Source organism: Macaca thibetana, chromosome 15 (assembly GCF_024542745.1).
Source record: "Macaca thibetana thibetana isolate TM-01 chromosome 15, ASM2454274v1, whole genome shotgun sequence".
Taxonomy (NCBI): Eukaryota; Metazoa; Chordata; class Mammalia; order Primates; family Cercopithecidae; genus Macaca; species Macaca thibetana.
In genome coordinates, this window is record NC_065592.1 from 91,842,066 (window position 1) to 91,860,784 (window position 18,719).

General features: G+C 39.2%; 2 long non-coding RNA genes across 2 annotated transcripts in view; one reads left to right on the forward strand and one right to left on the reverse strand.

The window, feature by feature from the left end:
* Positions 1-18,719, forward strand: part of LOC126937371 (uncharacterized) — a 59,312-nt gene that overhangs the window by 22,026 nt on the left and 18,567 nt on the right. Inside the window, exon 4 of the long non-coding RNA XR_007719714.1 lies at positions 13,411-13,513. This is a non-coding gene — a long non-coding RNA (uncharacterized LOC126937371). The remainder of the gene's footprint in view (positions 1-13,410; positions 13,514-18,719) is intronic.
* Positions 1-18,719, reverse strand: part of LOC126937372 (uncharacterized) — a 48,109-nt gene that overhangs the window by 10,780 nt on the left and 18,610 nt on the right. The window contains exon 2 of the long non-coding RNA XR_007719715.1: positions 15,370-15,487. This is a non-coding gene — a long non-coding RNA (uncharacterized LOC126937372). The remainder of the gene's footprint in view (positions 1-15,369; positions 15,488-18,719) is intronic.

Below are 18,719 nucleotides of genomic sequence, written 5' to 3' on the forward strand. Positions count from 1 at the left end.
AAGTCAATGGGTTTTCTGAACTTAAAAAAAAAAAAAAGAAAAGTCAAGCATTAGAATAACAAACTCATGATAATTGTCATTCCTGTTCTGAGGACTCAGTTTGTTTGAAAAGATTTAACTACAAAAAAGAAAAACAGTATTCAATGAATGTGAGGATGTGGACTCATTCATATATTTCCTTGAAATAGATTGTTAATAATAGTTAAAAAGACAATACCACACTGTAAGATGAAACTACTTCAATGTAATTATTCGGTCATCAAAGACTATGAACATATAAATACAGAATTATGTAATATCTTCCATAAAGTGGCTATTTACTTCAAGGTCATCATATCACTTTAACATTCTTAAGATTTTCAGTATATTATGACTATGATTTGGAAAGGTGAGGGGAGGTCTGCAGAAAATATTTTACTTCATGGATATGCTTGTGTGTATGATCTTAATTATTCACCAAAGTTTCTATGTTTCATCTTCATTTCCCTGATAGTATTACTCTAAAATGAGGAAATGGAGGCCCGGCCCGGTGGCTCAAACTTGTAATCCCAGCACTTTGGGAGGCCGAGGTGAGCGGATCACGAGGTCAGGAGATCGAGATCATCCTGGCTAACACGGTGAAACCCCGGCTCTACTAAAAATTCAAAAAAAATTAGCCGGGCATGGTGGCAGGTGCCTGTAGTCCCAGCTACTCGTGAAGCTGAGGCAGGAGAATGGTGTAAACCCGGGAGGCAGTGAGCCGAGATCGCGCCACTGCACTCCAGCCTCGGTGACAAAGCAAGACTCCCTCTAAAAACAAACAAACAAACAAACAAAAAAAAAAAAAAAGGAGAAAGAAAAGGGAAAGATGTAAAAATGTGTTTTCTTCTTAAATCTTTTACCATCCTCAACAAATACTGTTGAGAACTTCACCCCTGGTTACTAAGGGGAAAAAATTTACAATGCATGTTTGGCACACAGATGTCCAAAGGAGACACCGCCTATCCTTAAGTGTATCATATGCTTAGAAAGAAAGACATCTTTCTGAGGAAAAAGAATAGGCAAGGGTGGAATTCCAACTTTCAACTTTATGATATAAATAACTTTGCTTATATTGAAGAAGAAAAAAGAGCAAGGAACCTTCAATAGTCCTTACACATTTCTGGGAGGTAGTAGCTAGTGCCATGCCCTACACTGCCCAGCATTCACAATAACTTACAACAATAAAATCATAGCTTTTGCCCCAAATAATTTCATCTGTCAATCATACATGATAAATTGGATTATGAGATTATTAGCACATAGTTAAATTTATTTAAATTGCCATTTGTACAGCCGATGGAGATTTCTATAAATGAACACTAGCACCAGAGCCTATACAACATGGAAAATAGCATACGTAGCATAAATCAGGCAAAATATTTGGGATCATGTATGCTTAATATGTGATACATCTGAACATTTTTCATTAGCATTTTGGCGTTTTCTTTCTCCAGCCTAGCTCTAGGTTGTGTTGCTAATGGACAATATAGAGGGTATAAAGTATCCAACTTCCTTCTTCTTTTCCTTAGTTGGAGCTGAGCAATCCATTGGCACATTCAGTGGGGCAGGAGTGGTTGGCAGGGTTAGGGCTGATGAAGAAGCCTGTGAAATCACAGTATTGACTACTTAGGGGTGTTGAACAAATAAATGAATAAATCGACAATAATGGCAAGCAGGTTTCTCACCTTTGGAGAAGAAATTACAAATATAGAAAGATGAATGCTGCAATTAAACCTGCAGTACTGAATTGGAATTGGAAGTGTCAGTGTAGAATCATGGTTTTTAAATATACATAAACAGAAATAGACAGAGCTGTAGGTGTGCACGAGTGGGTGTGTGTATACAGGCACATCTTTTCTAGCTCCATCTGCAAAAAGGGCCTAGATGCAATGACACCCTGATAGAAATAAATATCCAGGGTGCTCAGGTGTTGATTTCAAAGTAGTAGCATTCGCTACTAAGGAAAAACCAAAGGTCCTTGGTAAGTGACTGAATCAAGGACTAGAGCAGGGAAACAACAAAATAAGCCTGGAATATCTTGTGCCAGAAAGTAAAAGCATGTTCAAAGAATTGTGAGGGCAAGTCAAAAGGACAAAAAAGCCAGCTTGAAAGGGCTTTTACTAACAAAGCCTGGGACAACTTGATCATCAAGTATTATAATTATAATATTGGAGTGTAACTCATTGAGTAAAAAAAGATTCTGAGCCAATACTGGTATACATGGTAGGCAGATAGATAAGATAAATGATATACGGATGGATGAATGGATGGATAGATGGATGGGTAGATAGATGGACAGATAGCGCTACCTTATAGCAGAATAACATATATGTAAAGAGAATGATAGATTATACAAAATCACCATTTACCACCCATTATAGAAATAATTTATATAGGCAAAGGTCATCAAAGGATGGTAAAACTAGTGGGTGAAAGCTCAATGAGAAAGAAGATATTTATAGTCTCAAACTATTCCCCACAAATTACTTAATTATTCATTACTTAATACGTACAAAACACATATTAAATATTCTAAACCCAGAAAATACCATCTAAACAAAGTGGTAAGACTTAAATAGCACCAAGAATGAGACAACGAACATCATGTACCTGCAGAAATCATGTACTAAGAACACAACATCAATACATGGTACTTCCTCATACAATGTATAAATCACAAAGAAAACATGAGATGAAACTAAATTCTGGAACATTCTGCAAAATAATTGTCTTATATTCTCTAAGAATACCAAGGTAATAAAGACAAGGAAAGACTGAGGTGCCGGGCGCGGTGGCTCACGCCTGTAATCCCAACACTTTGGGAGGCCTAGGCGGGCGGATCACGAGGTCAGGAAATCGAGACCCTCCTGGCTAACATGGTGAAATCCCGTCTCTATTAAAAATACACAAAAATTAGCTGGACGTGGTGGGGGTGCCTGTAGTCCCAGCTACTCGGGAGACTTAGGCAAGAGAATGGCGTGAACACGGGAGGCGGAGCTTGCAGTGAGCCGAGATGGCGCCACCACACTCCACCTGGACAACAGAGAGAGACTCCGTTTTAAAAAAAAAAAAAAAAAAAAAAAAGACAAAGACTGAGGAACTGTTCCATATTGAAGAAAACTGAAGAAACATGACAACTAAATGCCACATGTGATCTTGGATTGGATCCTGGACTTCATAAAGAATGTTATGATAATTGGCAAAATTTGAATAGGGTCTATGGATTGGATGGTAATATGTTATCATTGTCAATTTCCTAATTGTAAAGATTTAATTGTGATTACATAGGAGAGTATCCTTGTTTTTAGGAAATACACATTGAAAGTAATAAGATACTATGTCTGAAACTTACTCTCCAATGCTTCAGAAAAGTATATAGTAATATGCACATATTATGCATATTGTGTGTTGTTTGCGTGTACAGAGAGAGAGAAAGACAGAGAGAATGGTAAAATAAATGCACTAAAAGAATATTTGGGAACTTGATTGAGGAGTACTATCAAGATTGAGAGATCTTTGTGTTGTTTCTGCATCTTTTCTATAAATTTAAAATCATTTCAAAATAAAAAAAGAAAAAAGCTTAATTTTCAGTACTCCTCAATAAAATAGCAGGAAGCCCTCTTTTTTAAAACAACAAATATGTGTGTGTACACATACACACACAAATACAAGAAGCAATGGCCCAGAGTCTACAAACAATAATTCAAGCTTATATTAAACTATCAAAATATAACAAGGAAAAATACTTGTCCATTTCACCCAGTTCTGTTTCCCAGAAGATAAATCTCAAAATTTGGGTTCCAATTTTATGTCCACTTTTCTCTATTTCAATTTATTGATTTCCAGTTTCTCAGAGAATTATTTTGGCAGATTGTACCTTTTCTAATATTTCTCAGTGAGGCCACCTTCCAAATACTCTGTCTAAAGTTTTATAAATGTTCTCAATATAACCACATATCATATCTCTCCCATGTGGAAAAATAGAGAGATTTTAAAAATTCATACACAATACCTAGCATTTTAATTTGAGGAATTGTGCCTGAAAAGTAACTTTTTCTCCCCCTAGTGTTTGGACATAAAGCATGGGGCCTTGGATGGTAGGCAGGGAAGACCAGTATTACTAGAGGTGTTTCTTTCCAGGATAGGAGTTTTGTAATACAATAAATTTCATGTTTTCTGTGTGATTTTCTTTAATTCTAGATATTATCTTTCATGATTAAAGTTTAAGACTATCTTCTAGTTAGGATATCTTTTAGAAAGAAAATATTGGTCTCAGTATGTGAGTGATAAGCTATAATAAGCAATTCTCTGTGTTACACTCTTTTAAGTTTTAAAATTTTAAATCAATTAACAACTGAGTTTTAGGAAGTATATTAGTCAGGGTTCTCTAGAGGGACAGAACCAATAGGATATATATATGTAAAGGGGAGTTTATTAGAGAGAATTGACTCAAACTATTATAAGGTAAAGTCCCACGACAGGCCATCTGCAAGCTAAGGAAACAGAGAAGCTAGTAGACTGGCTCAGTCTACATCCAAAAGCCTCAAAATCAGGGAAGCCAACAGTGCAATGCTTAGTCTGTGGCTGAAGAACTGAGAGCCCCCAGGTGGCCACTGGTCCAAGTCCCAAAGTCCAAAGGCTGAAAAACTTGGAGTCTGATATCCAAGGGCAAGAGAGGAAGCAAGCCTCCCGCAGGCCATGGGAAAAAGGAGCCAGACAGAGAAGACAGAGCAAGCTGCTTATCCCCTTCTTCAGCCTGCTTTGTTGGCGCCACGATGGCAGCCAATTGGATGGTGTGCACTCAATGTTTAGGGTGGGTCTTCTTCTCCCGGTCCACGGGCTCCATGTCAGTCTCCTCTGGCAACACCCTCACAGACACACCCAGAAACAATACTTCATCAGCCATCTAGGCATTCTTCAACCCAGTCAACTTGACACCTAATAGTAAATAACATAAAAGTTATAAACTTCTCCCCCAAAAGAAACTAAATGCTGTGTTTGCTATATTGTGATGATGAAAAAATTGAGTTTTGGTAGAAATCTAGTGTTACAGAAGTCCCAGCTAGATTCAAAATGGTGATGATGAGATGATGATGTCGATAGTAGTGGTAGCGATGGTGCTGATTGTGAGGATGATTATAAAGAAGAAGGAAGAGGGAATTAGAATGACAATGTTAAGGATTATATGTACCAACATTTGAGAGCCTATTTAGGTCCTGTTTTAAGGCCCCACATACCCTTAGCATACTTAATCATTAAATAACTCCATGAGGTAAGTATTATCATTATGCACATTTTAGAAGTGAAAAATAATTAGTTCCAGAGAGATCAGGTAAATTGCCAAAGGTCACAGAATGAACAAAAGGTAGAACCAAGCTCCAAACCCAGGTCAATATGTCTCCCTCGCAGTAACGTGTTGAATTGGGAGTTGCCCTTCTCCTTCCTGGCCCCTCTACCAACACACATCAACTATATTCCCTGAATGTTCACACAACACAGAAGTTGCATGGAAAATAATTTTAATCCTGTCCACTGTTATACTTCAGATATACAGATATATATGTCTGACATATATAGGGCGACTATGGAAGCAACATTATAGATGGCAACCAAGAAGCCTGTGTGTTAGAGAAGAGAGAAATTCATAAGTGAGGGCAGCCTCGGTAACTGCTTGAAGGGAGCAAGAGCAGTGGTTCGTGATACAGACGCTACTAGAATCCACACAACCTAGAGAAAGTGTTTCTCTGCTCTGGGAAGATGAAAACTAAATTGCAAATCTGAAAGAAAAACAACCGAAGATTCCAGCAACTCTGCTGAGTGGCCTTCTCTCCGTCTCACTGCCACTGAATAGGGGATGTAAGAGGGAGAAGGTACTACCCGGATCACGGTGGGGAAAGCAGTCACGTCAATCATGTTCAAGGTAGAGAAGGTCAGCACAACTGCCTGGGCAGCCAGAGGGGACATCAAGAGCCAGCAGGCATTGGAGCAGTCCAGCACTCAGCCACCAAGAAGGACAAGCTGAGAAAGAGCTGCAGCAGAGGCAGGCAGGGGAGCAGCAAAGCTGGGGTATGCATTTCAAACTAGAACACCTTTCTTGGAAACCTGAACTGAGACCCCAAAAAACAGAAGGACTGAGTTTCTCTGTTTAAGGGTGAGAGCTCTTCAGTTCTGAGACCTAGAAGTAAAGCCTTAAAGTTGCCTATTCTCAGGTCTACAGAGTCTAGGCACCCAAGCATGCTTGGGTTAACACTAATTTAATAACAGGCTACTCTATTTTTAATAAATATCTAGATTTGTTTTCTTGTATTGAGTCCTTAAGATGCCTACTTTTACTTCATAAGTTTCTGTCATAAAAGATGAGCCAGGAAAAAGCAAACTATGATTCTGTGTGTTTTCCTAACAAACCATTCAACCATCCAAATGTGAAAACTGATGATTTGCTATCTTTCCAGACCGCTCTTCCCACACGGTGGTAAAAGCTTGTTTAGACATTCAAACGGATCTGGTGTGCTACCATGACTTCATTCATTCACTCATTCAGCAAATATTTGTTGAACGTTTACTCTGTGCCAAGTACTTGATATGCACAAAGCAAAGATTCCCCACCCTCGTGAAGTTTGTAGTGTGGTGAGAGAAATCACTTACATAATGCACAATTAATAGGTTAATTATTGGGGATGTTAGAAGATACAACTGCTATGGAGAAAATAAAAAGTCAAGCAGAGCAAAGAAATAAGAAATGGCAGACAAGGGTTGAAGTATCAAGGTTGAAGTATTAAGTTTTAACATTTCGTAATGGAAACGGTCAGAAATGTTTAATGTGATCCATTCCCAGGCTGTCTCCAAATGCTCCACCAACAACTCACTATAAGGTTGTCCAGATAAGAACTTCAAATTGGAATTATTTAACTTGAATTGTTCAATTCAAGTTATTAAATGTAACTATTTAACATTGTATAGGATGACATAATTGAGTGATACATCACAGAGTTGTATAGCTTTCAAAATGAAAAAGGTCTAATTAGAAAACGATGACTTCTCATCCTGTAGGTAAGAAAATTAGACCCTGAGAATTTAGGTGATTTGACTAAAATCACTGAGTCAGTAAATAGCATTAAATTGTAGTTTTATCAAAAAAGTGTTTTCTGTAAGCACAAATTTCCGTTTTTTTGTAATGAGTTCACTTCTCTATTTCCTGTTTACTTTTTATTCCTAATTCCCACACAATTAGGGAATTTCATTCCCAATTCATCCTGTTTCCCTCTGTCCTGCTCCTTAGTTATTTAGGGGTGTGTGTGTGTGTGTGTGTGTGTGTGTGTGTGTATCCTTTAAGGCGTTTCTTTATGCAGATACAAGAAAATATGAATATATTATTTAATCACTTGTAAATACAAAAATAACGTGTAGATACTGCTTTATACTTTCATTTACTTAGTTGTCTTTTAAAAGAGATTCCTTACCTATTTCCTTAAATTCTGCAGTTCCTATTTTGCAGTGAAGAATATAATACTAGCAATGATCTTTTCTCAGTAGAGATTGAGACTGTGGAATAGAGTTCTTTAACAAGGTGCAGATAACAGAAAGCCTGACTTACAGAGATTCAAACAAATAGGCATTTTATTCTTCTCTTACAACAGAATCCCTGAAGTTGGTGGTTGCTGGCATTGAGTCAGCAGTTCAGGGATGAATCAGGGACCTAGATCTTGTTTTCTCATGCTACCATTCTTGAAAGTTGGCTTTTATCTTCTTGCTTGCAATTGTAAAAGCCTGTTGTACCTTTAGGCATTATCTACATGGATGGAGAGAGGTGATTAAGAGGCCCCCTCCTCAAGCAAGTTTGCATTATTGTTCAGGAAAGAAAGCCCTCCCTGCTAGCCCTCCCATTACACTTCACTGGCAAGAGTTGAGTCACATGCCCACTCTTAGATCAATCACAGGCCAAGAGGAATAAAATTACTTTAGCCATATAAACCAATCAGATATATTGGGATGCCAATTTTTTTGTAATGGTTGCATAGTATTCCATTATACAGAAATAACTGGTTCTCTATTGATGGAATTCAGATTGCTTTCAATCTTACACTATTGCAAGCTATGCTGCAATGACTATTTCTGGAATTATGCTATTTTGCACAATTGCTACTTTATTTGAAAAATAAATATCTAGAAGTACAAATTATTTTAACCAATTTTAAATGGAAACAATGTTCCGAAATACGTAGTGCAGAACAAAACATGATGACATGTTTGTGAACATTATTTTTAGGTTGATTGATCTGATTTAATAATGTTTCATTCATTGATTCAACAATTATTTTTAGATTCACTACTATAGACAGAGCTCTGTATAATTTCAAGGAATACAACCATAATCTTTGCCTTCAAAGGACATAAAAGTTTGAGAATTTACCAGGCTGAAGTTAATTAATTTAAAACTTTTTCTAATTTAATGTATGTCTTAATATTGATAATGTTCAAATGGAGGCAATTAATAGACCTTTTTCTCCCCAAGGTATATATAATCATTTTTCCAACATGGAAAAGCAATCCTTCAAACTTTTAGACACTTTACTAAAATAACTTATCAGCCTTAGGGTTGCTATTAATATATTAATTTTGTCATTGTTATGGTGACTTCAAATAAGTCTAGTTTGCAGTTTGACACACTGATTCCTCTGGGTTTTTTTCTACACTTTAAGGTTTCACTGTGCTTCCCTGGATATAAGTTTTGTAAACCAGTTCCTGAAAGAGAGGGAACAATAGCCCAACTCTTAAAGAACAAAATATTATTTTCAAGATTGTTTTTGCCACATATTTTCAGGAAAGAATTCCGAAGTAAAAGCATTCGTTAAAATTTTTTCAAACATAAGTGGAGGCCACTAAAGACACCCACTCTATGAAATTGACACTTACAGAACTGACAAATTGCATAAAGGGCCTTTGTGGATATTGATACTAGCTATTCAGACAGAGGAGGCTGTCCACCAAGAATTTATCAAGGGGATCTACAGAAAAACTAAATGCCCAAATCTCAGAATGTTCCTAGCCAGTGTTGTTAGGGAATAAATAATAACAAATAATTAAGACACCAAGTATAAGGAAACAAATATCTTAAGGTTAAGAAAGTAACTCATCTAAATTGAGGACCTCCATGAAGAGGGTTTGAGTCAGATCTAGAGCCGTAGTCCAAATTTGAAGTTAATTGCTACTTTTATAGGGCCAGGGAAAGCCCTGGCTTCAGAACAGTGTCGTGATTGGGAGCACAGTGATGGCTGAGGATAGGATGCTGTGGATCCTATCCTCAGCATCTTATAATGGAAATATCCCATGAGTCAATGATTTACCTTCTGAGTCTCAGTTTCTTCAGCTATTTGACAAAGATAATATGCCTACTTTTATTCAAGACCTGAACAAAAAGAATCTAATGTAACCACTAGACAATCTGCAATGTGTTGAAACTTGCATATGAGTATGCTGTTTGGTTTTTGCTGGGCACCTTGGTTAGCATATCACTAAAGACTTTCCCAGGCCTGACCTGAGCTTTCTTTTCCAGCACCACCTGTCTTTATACCTTACCTCATAAATTTCACTTTCAGAAAAACAAACAAACAAAAACAAACAAACAAAAAGCTCCTCATAATGCCACATTGTAGTTCCCCATGCTGTTTCACATCTTGTTCCTCTTGCCTGGAATACTTTCTCTATTCTCCTCATGACCAGCTCAAGGGTAATATCCACCAGTGGTGTTTTGCTCACCACTTGCTTTCCCACAGGGACAAGTCATGCATGTGCATGTGTACCCATGTGTGTTGGAAATGGGAAGAAGAAAGACGGCAGGAAATGGGCAATGAGGCTTGTTGTGGTTTGAGTTTGTTCCCCTCAAAGTTCATGTGTTAGAGACTTAGTTGCCATTATAACACTATTAAGAGGTGGAGTCTTTAAGAGGTGATTAGGCCAAGAGGGCTACATCCTCATGAATGGAGTAATGCTGTTATCTTAGGAGTTGGTTAGTTATTGAGGGAGTGGGTTCTTGATAAAAGGGTAAGTTTGGCCCCACTTCCTTCTGTCTCACATGCTTGCTTGCTCTCTGCCATGGGATAATGCGGCAAGAAGGCCCTCACCAGATGTCAGCGCCATGCTTTTGGACCTCCCAGCCTCCAGTACCATGAGCCAAATAAACTTTCATTTGTATAAATTACCTAATCTCTATTCTGTAATAGCAACAGTAAACAGAGACAAGTAAAACAAGGCTGAAGAGGTCTTTCAAGACCAGACTGAGAAGGGCTTTACATGCTATGATAAGGAGTTTTACCTAATATTATGGGCAAAATCTTAGGGAGGTTACAAAGTATTTTAGTAATGAGAGAATCAGATACTTTTTATTCAGAAACATGATCTGACTGCAGTGAGGAGGATAGACTGGAAAGAAAGAAAATGTCACAAATCCAAATGGGGCCTGCCAGACAAAGAAAAATTTCACTGTACATTGTCTTCTCCTCTCCTTTGGAGTTTCCAGAAGTTAGTGGGTTCATGCATGGGTCCAGTGAGGGTGGTATTTCACAGGAATCCTGGAGACCTATAAAGCATCATGAAGTGAGTGTCTGGGTCCCTGAGGCATGGGTCTAACTGTGGCAGCCCAGCCTCTCCCCAAGGTCTGCTCTCAGCTCCTCTCTCTTTATAACAGAAGACAGAGGGCAACACTAATATATTCCAATAATAAAAAATAGAGGGAAAGTCATATAAATAGGGGAAGACAGGAAATGAAGAAGGAGCATGCTTAGAAGGGCAGTTACTGGCTGGGCACCGTGGCTCACACCTGCAATCCCATCACTTTGGGAGCACAAGGAGGGTGGATCATGAGGTCAAGAGATCAAGACCATCCTGGCCTGGCCAGCATGGTGAAACCCTGTCTCTACTAAAAATACAAAAAGTAGCTGGGTGTGGTGGCACGTGGCTGTAGTCCCAGGTACTCAGGAGTCTGAGGCAGGAGAATCACTTGAACCCAGGAGGCGGAGGTTGCAGTGAGCCAAGATCGTGTCACTGTACTCCAGCCTGGCAACAGAGTGAGACTCTGTCAAAAAAAAAAAAAAAAAAAAGGCAGTTACCATTTTTTGTTCATCAGCTCTATGCCAGTGGCTTTTCCTTTTACAGTGGTCCTCAAATTTTAGAATGCACTAGAATCGTCTGGAGGGCTCATTAAACCATAGATTCAGTGATTCTGATTCTACAGGTTTAAAGTGGGGTGAATAATTTGCATTTCTAACAAGATCCCTTGATAGGCTGACGCTGCAGGCCCAGGAACCACATTTCAGAAACACTGTCCTATTTTATCACTTAGCATAGCATAGCAGGGTGGTATTAACAGAAGAAGAAACACTTATTGAAGAATTAAGTGGCCGGGTGCGGCGGCTCACGCCTGTAATCCCAGCACTTTGGGAGCCCAAGGTGGGCGGATCACGAGGTCAGGAGATCGAGACCATCCTGGCTAACACGGTGAAACCCTGTCTCTACTAAAAATACAAAAAATCAGCCGGGTGTGGCGGCGGGCGCCTGTAATCCCAGCTACTCCGGAGGCTGAGGCAGAAGAATGCCATGAACCCGGGAGGCGGAGCTTGCAGTGAGCCGAGATCACTGCACTCCAGCCTCGGGGACAGAGTGAGATTCCATCTCAAAAAAAAAAAAAGGATAGAGTAACCTGCCCTCTGCCCTAGGTCAACTACTATGTAGGAAACAAAACTTGGAAGTCAGATTCTGTTGGGCTTGAAAGTCCACATTTTTTATCTCACACTCCTCTTTCTTCTACAGATGTCTTGAGACAGAGGACAGGGCAGAGGAAGCTCCCGGCTATTTCCTTTCCACCAGGGTCCAAAGTACTCACAGCACAGAAATATGAGGGTTGAGTTTAAAGGAAAATCTTGTATCTCTGAGCTTTTTTTTTTTCTCCAGAAACCATTTCAACTCCTTGAGTTCCTCACTGTGGCCCAAAAGGTGATATTCAGATATTTGCCTGTGCTCAGATAGTATCTCCTCTGAGGGAGGCTCTAAAGGAGCATCCCACTTTTCTGCATGCAACAGAATGCCTGGAAGCATGTGATCTGCCCACATGCATCTTGCCTTGGATGCCTTTTCAAGTGAGTTCCAGCCTCCCTGATGTTTACATCACTTACCCCCAGCACTTCAGGTGATTTTATAAGGAATCGCCCCACTGTGCTCCCTGCAGACCTCTCCTCATATTTTTCATAAATATTTCTACATGCTATAGATGACCCATCAAACCCTGTTTCCAACTTCGAATGATTTGTTTGAATGCTTTCACTTGCTTTTGTCTACTTTGGGCTAGAACAAAGAGAAAACAAAACCAAAAAATTAAAAAACAAAACCACCACCACCCTGGAAAAGCACTTACTTTGAATGTACCTGTGCTTTGCAATTTATTGTTTTATCTATAGATAATAAGTATGTAAAAAGCCAAGATGCTGCTTTTGACCAAAGGAATCATTTAAACCCAATGTTTCATCTTTGCTCCTTTCTGAAAGGTAATACTCAACTTACAAAGTGGACAAGGTTTGCATGAGGAGTCTTTAAAGTCTTTCTGTGTTATTTATACTGCATATGTTCCCACATTACAATCATCAAAAGAAGGCTAGTTCCCCCAAGATTTTTTTTTGCTACGTAAGAGATTGTTGTTTTTGGGGTTTTTGTTGTTGTTGTTGTTGTTGCTGTTTGTTTTTCTGAATAAGGAGGTAGTAAACATCAAGAAAAGATTTTGCCCAAAGCAGAACTTCATAACCCTCCCAAATTTTCAAACTTACCTCACCAGTATAGCTTCTATTGACTTAGTTAACTTAGTATCAGCTGACCTAGGCTTGTTGTAATTTCACATTCCTTGACTTTAGGTGGCATTTTTGTCCATGTGGGGTTTAATTTATTATTATTATTATTATTTATTTTTAGACAGGGTCTCACTTGGTCACCCAGGCTGAAGTACAGTGGTGAGATCATTATTCACTGCGGCCTCCACCTCCCAGACCCATGCAATCCTCCTGCCTCAGTCCCCCAAGTAGCCGGGACTACAGGCATGAGCCACCACACATGGTGATTTTTTGTGTTTTTTGTAGAGATGAGGTTTCATCATCTTGCCCCAGCTGGTCTCAAACTCCTGATCTCAAGAGATCTGCCTGGCTCTGTGGGGTTTTTAAAATCATTACACTGTATATAGTTTAGGTAAGTAAAAAACTGCATTTTCATAAATCTAGATTTTAAAAATGTAACGCATTCTTCCTCTTCCTCTCACTTTTCTTCTTGTCTCCTTCCCTCTTTCCTTCTTACCCTTCCCACATTCTCCTTCTCCCTTTCCCTGTCCTTTCAATCCCTTCCCTAACACTTCAGCCCAAAAGCTATTAGGCAGGGCCGAGCAAGACACAGTGGGAAGGAGGACTACTCAGTTTCACATGTTAAACCTCCAGTGAGATGAAGAGGGTTCTGCACTAAGGTATGGTGGTGATGGGTGGCCCAGCATGTAAGGTTGCCAGATTTAGCAAATAAAAATACAGGAAGCCCTGTTAAAATTTGAATTTCAAATAAACAGTGAATAATTTTTAGTACAAGTATATCCCATGCATTATTTGAGACATCCTTATTTGAAATTCAAATTTAATTGGACGTCTATCTTTTATCTGCCAACTATTTGTCTGAGCCCGGTGTGGATGGGAAGGGCGTTCACATGGAAAGGGGCAGAGGGGGCAGCAGGTGATCGTGGGGTGCCAGAGCCAAGCAAGATGCCAGGAACATCCCAAAAAGAGAGGGACAATGACCCAAGAGATTGTTTATGCACATGGGAATTGATCAAATAAGAAAATACATTGAGGAAAATTTTGAAGATGGGAGTCACAAATTTGGAGTGGGAGAAAACTAGAATGAGACCTGTTACGGGACTGATTGGGCTTAGAGATACTGGTGTGAACGTACGGTTGATAACTTTAAAATGCCATATGTACATATTTGCTTTATATGCATAGAATGCCTCTAGAATGTGCACAAGAAGAGTTGTAGCAGTGTTTACCTCTAAGGAGTAGGAGTGAGTGGCTGGGGCACGAGTTGGAAAAATTACTTTTCCTTATTTTCCTTTGCTACTTTTAAAATTTTTTATTTACATTTAATTTATTTTTTAAGTTTAAATTTTTAATTTAAATTGTGCCGTGTATATTTTCTGCACTAGAAAATGTATTTTTAAAAATTGATGAATTTAAAAAATAAAACTGGCTTTATTTCAAATTAGAAACCTTAGAGATTTTCTAGACCAAATTCCTGTATCCTTGAGGTCACAGAAACAAATATAGTAGTGAGAAAGGGCTCTGGATTCAAATTCTGATGCTGTCACATGGCAGCAAAGTGCCCTTGCCTCTCCGAACGTCGCTTCCCCCACTATAGTGCAGAGCACAAAGCAAGGGCTCTGAAGTCAGCCTGCTTGAGGATGCGTCCTGTTCAGCTTTACCTTGTCCCAGTGCATGATCTTGGGCAAGTCAACTGGCGTCTCTAAACTGCAGACCTTATGATTGCATTAGCTTTATTCCATCAAATCTAAGAAGCCCTGGGCTGCTTGAAATGCACAATTATTTTATGTTCTACTAACAACTTTTTTAAGTGCTAGAATTTATTGTAAGATGTCAACCACTGTGAAATGCAGGCTGATTTCAGAGACATTAAAATGTGAAAAACATGCATCTTAGAATCAATGTAGTATGATCGCACTTACTAAAGGGGAAAACATGACAGAAAGAGAGGTTCAACGGTAATTGAGAAGTAAGTTGACAGAAGTGAAGGTTATCAGGCTAGCATCCAGTAAACATTATAGATGGGAGAAAAAAGGAAAGTGAAGATATAATGGGAGGTAAATACTTCAATCTTTGCACAATTTAGACCAAGAAAATAAAAACAGTTTGCACGTACTTGTGAGCAAACAAAATAAAATTGGGGTTACCTCCCAGGAAAGGTTGTACTGCTGTCAATAATGTGACCAAGGTGGTGGCTCAAATCCCAGCACTTTGGGAGGCTGAGGCAGGCAGATCACTTGAGCCCAGGAGTTCAAGAGTTCAAGGCCAGCCTGGGAAAGAGGGTGAAACCTCATCTCTAAAAAAAAAAAAAAAAAAAAATTATCCAGGCATGGTGGCGCACCTGTAGTCCCACCTACTTGGAGGGCTGAGGCAGGAGGAACACCTGGGCCAGGAGGTTGAGGCTACAGTGAGCTGTGATCTTGCCAAAGCACTCCAGCACTGGCAACAGAGTGAGATTCTCTGTCTCTATTAATAATAATACTAATGTGACCAAGAACTGAAACCCACTCCCTACCTTATAATGACATGTTACCAGGAGGCAGCAGATGTGTAGTTCTAAGTTGGGCACGGAAGCAGGCAGCACTGAGGACCAGCCAGTTGAGTCGGGGTATAGACTGCCTCTGGGCTTGCACCTGGGTGAAGTCAAAAGAGATAATAAAAAGGGGATTTGGGGAGGTTTGTAAAATATGTAACCTAAGCATAAATGCCTGAGAACTTTGGGGGAACTCTGGGCCTGTTTAATTCTCCTGTTGACCCTGACGAGACACTGAAATTTTTAAAAAGAGCAAGACATGATGGTGTGTCTGTGTAGTCCCAGCCACTGGGGAGGCTGAGGTGGGAGGATTGCTTGAGCCCAGGAGTTCCACATCAGACTGGGCAACATAGCAAGACTCCTTCATTTAAAAAAATGTTTTAGGCTGGGTGTGGTGGCTCACACTTGTAATCCCAGCACTTTGGGAGGCCGAGGCAGGCAGATCACAAGGTCAGGAGATTGGGACCATCCTGGCTAATGTGGTGAAACCCTGTCTCTACTAAAAACACAAAAAATTAGCCAGGCTTGGTGGCACGTGCCTGTAATCATAGCTACTCAGGAGGCTGAGGCAGGAGAATTGCTTGAACCTGGGAGGCGGAGGTTGCGGTGAGCCGAGCTTGCACCACTGTACTCCAGCCTGGGTGACAGAGTGAGACTCCATCTCAAAAAAAAAAAAAAGTGTTAATGTAAATAATAATAATAATTAATAATATGGCTGTGTACCTAGGTGGCCTTCACTATCCACCAACTAGTCAGCACTGTATACCAGAACTGAGTCCTGGAAGGAGGGAACAATGTACAGGTGGCAGACAGTGGCACTGTTCAGTATCCCTGTTTGGGATGAGGGGGCGTCCTGATTTCCTCGGGGGGGCGGTCAGGGAGGGTGGGGTTGGGGAGTGGAGTGTTGAAGAGGGAGTAGACACTTACCTCATAGAGGCGTTGTAGGAATTAATAACATCACCATGTCTGGTACATGGTAAGTGCTCAGTAAATGCTAGCTATTGTTAAATGAAAAAAAAAAAAAAAAAAAAAAAAAAAAAAAAAAAAAAAAGCTTTTTATACCATAAAATGCTATGTAAATATTTATATTGTGTAATTTTTTAAGCACCATCAAGATTAGATCCTAATTCTTGGGACTTGCGATTCAGACCACTTTGCAACATGCCACACTATGCTTATTTCATGCACTATTACTTTAAATTGAAATCTTTTTCAATAAACTGCATTATATATACTTCTTCATAAACAATATTTTTGTGCATGGGTGCTGTGTATCTTTCAGATATTTCCATAATATATACACACAACGTAACACAGAAACACAGATTTTTCTTTCAAAGAGCAAAGCTTCAGCAGTTTCTCTTGAATTTTATTCTGTCATTTGACTACATTATATTTCTGATGTTCAATTTGTACTGAGTACATTACGGGCTTCTCTAGGGAACAGAAAGAATTTTTTTAAGTAAACATAAAATGCTTTGATAAATCAAAACATGTGAATGAGATTTCTGTTAAAAATTTTCCAATCTGTTTTGAGACTTGAAATAAAGCTGTCTTTAACATAATAAAACCCGTTAACCTAAAGTCAACAACAAAATAATAATAATAACTCATTTGTTATAGAAGTAATGCATAGGACTTATTTTGAAAGGTTAGTTATATTAAACACAAAGAGAATCTTGCTATGAACTAACAGTAAAGAAACTTAAGAGCTGTTAAGGTCTATGCTATCTGACTTAAGCTGACAATAAGTATAAGTTTTTGGAATCCATGTGTAACTATTTATATCATAAACTAGCCATTATGTCTCTCATGTTGGAAAGTCAATCACATTCTAAATATTCTGGAATCTCACCTCAGTGCTAGCTCCATAAGAACAGGGACCTTTGCCTTGCCCATCCCCAGCTGTATTTCCCACAACTAGAATAATGTCTGCCATAGTAGGGTTCAACAAATCCTAAATGAACAAACAATATACATAGATTTTCAAAGATTTAAGAAATCTCAACAATCAAAATTTCAAATATAGGCCGAGAGCAGTGGCTTACACTTGTAATCTCAGCACTGTGGGAAGCCCTGGTGCATGGATCACTTGAGCCCAGGAGGTTGAGACTACCTGGGCAACATGGTGAAACCCTGTCCCTAAAAAAAAAAAAAAAAAAAAAATTAGCCGGGTATGGTGGTACACGCCTGTAGTCCCAGCTACTTGGGGGGCTGAGGCAAGAGAATTGCTTGAGCCCGGGAGGTCAAGACTGCAGTGAACCATGTTTGTGCCACTGCACTCCAGCCTAGGTGACAAAATTAGACCCTATTTTGAAAAAAAAAAAAAAAAAAATCCAAAAATAAAAAACAGGTAGTTCGGGAATGATAATTTAAAATACAAAATGGTCCTGTGACCTTGCAAGTTTGATCTAGGTCAAAATGTAGTGGAACAGAGATCTGAAAATCTCAACTCAGCTGACTAACCATCTGTGTTTAGTAAGCTATGAAGCTATGCCATTTTTTGAGTTTCAGTTTCTTCTTCCCCTCTAAAATGACTGGAGGTGTAAGGAGGGAAAGATGGCTAGAACTAATGATTCTAAGGGCCCTTCTAGTCCCCAAATTCTGTGACACTGTGAGATATAAAGCCCCACTCCAAGGCATTTATATGTATGTTTACACTTTTTCACCTGAGATGAAAACAGAGAAACTAATAGCTAAGTCACCAAAATTGGCAATGTTGTAGAGACTGTAGAGTGGCCTTCAAAACCTGTTATCCCCTTCCTCCTATGCACAGAGCTAAGCTACATTTCCCCTTCTCCTGTGCAATGAGATGTGGCCATGTGGCCATGTTCTAGGCAATAGAGTGTTAGCAAGTGGTATGCGCCACTTCCAAACCTGGCTCATGAACCCTCACATGTATGCACTGCCAAACTCTTGCCCTTCCAGTTGTCAGGAATGATGAACTCCACTCCTACCTCAACAAATATAGCCAGAGTGACTTTAGAAGCCATGTGTTGAACATGGTAGACTCACTATCAGTCTGAATTACTGAATAACTTCATGCAGCAGAACACCTACTCCCTTTCTCACCCCTAGAAAATTTGGGATACAATTCTCCATGGGTCTCTCAGGTTTTTTGTTTTGTTGTTGTTATTGCTGTTTTTTTTTTTTTTTTTTTTTTGCACACCTTATGAGTAAAAGTGCTCAATCCCTGCAATTCTTGAATCAAGGCTATTTAAAAAGAAAGCATTGAATCCCTTTGTTCTGGGCTGTCTTTTCAAGAAAGTTTGTATAGTGAACAACCTTGAAAGATAGATAGGGTCTCCCTTGGAAGCAAAGGACAGATTTGT